The sequence below is a fragment of the Triticum dicoccoides genome, chromosome 5A (genome assembly GCF_002162155.2).
Source record: "Triticum dicoccoides isolate Atlit2015 ecotype Zavitan chromosome 5A, WEW_v2.0, whole genome shotgun sequence".
Classification (NCBI taxonomy): domain Eukaryota; kingdom Viridiplantae; phylum Streptophyta; class Magnoliopsida; order Poales; family Poaceae; genus Triticum; species Triticum dicoccoides.
Genome location: NC_041388.1, coordinates 127,300,310 through 127,301,043, shown reverse-complemented (window position 1 = coordinate 127,301,043; position 734 = coordinate 127,300,310).

The window sequence follows — 734 nt, the reverse complement described above, 5'->3', positions numbered from 1 at the left end:
TGGCATTTCTTTTAAAGCCCTTTCTGCGATGTCGCTCAGACGTCCGACTGTGGCATTTCATTTAAAGCCCTTTCTGCGATGTCGCTCAGACGTCCGACCGTGGCATTTCTTTTAAAGCCCTTTATGTGGTGTCGCTAAGATGCTCGACTGTGGCATCATTTCCTTATTTTTATTTGTTCACCTTTCGAGGCGTCGCTTCAGACACCCGATCGGTCCTTATTTATGTTCTGTGGAATTTCAGGCGGACTACCGCCGTTTCCCTTTTTACTTACCCGTTATGCCAATTTTATTTATTGTGCATTAAGGAATTAATCATGTTGCATCCATGCACGCATTTGTTATATCTTACGTCCGAACTGTCTTGCGAGTACTTTCAAAGTACTCACTGGCTTGTTGATTTGGCCAGATGCTGACGAAGGCGATCTCATGGATGAAGAGTTCGATAGCGAGTCCGACACTTAGAGGAGTCCCAGTCAGTCTCGTGCGACCCTGGATTTGGCCACTGTTTTATAACCGCTTCCGCTACCAAATAAATTTATCGAGCCTCACCTCGACGTTCGATGAAATGATATTCTTAGAGTCTTGTATTTCCCTTCCCGCTGTGCTTTTCCACCACCAACCTATCCATGAGTCAGTAGTATGTCTCCACACCACTGTGTCCTGTCCGCCATTATGTATGATTATTGGCGTGCTTGTAATAATTTGGTTGAGCGACCGCAGTTCAACCCTGTAAT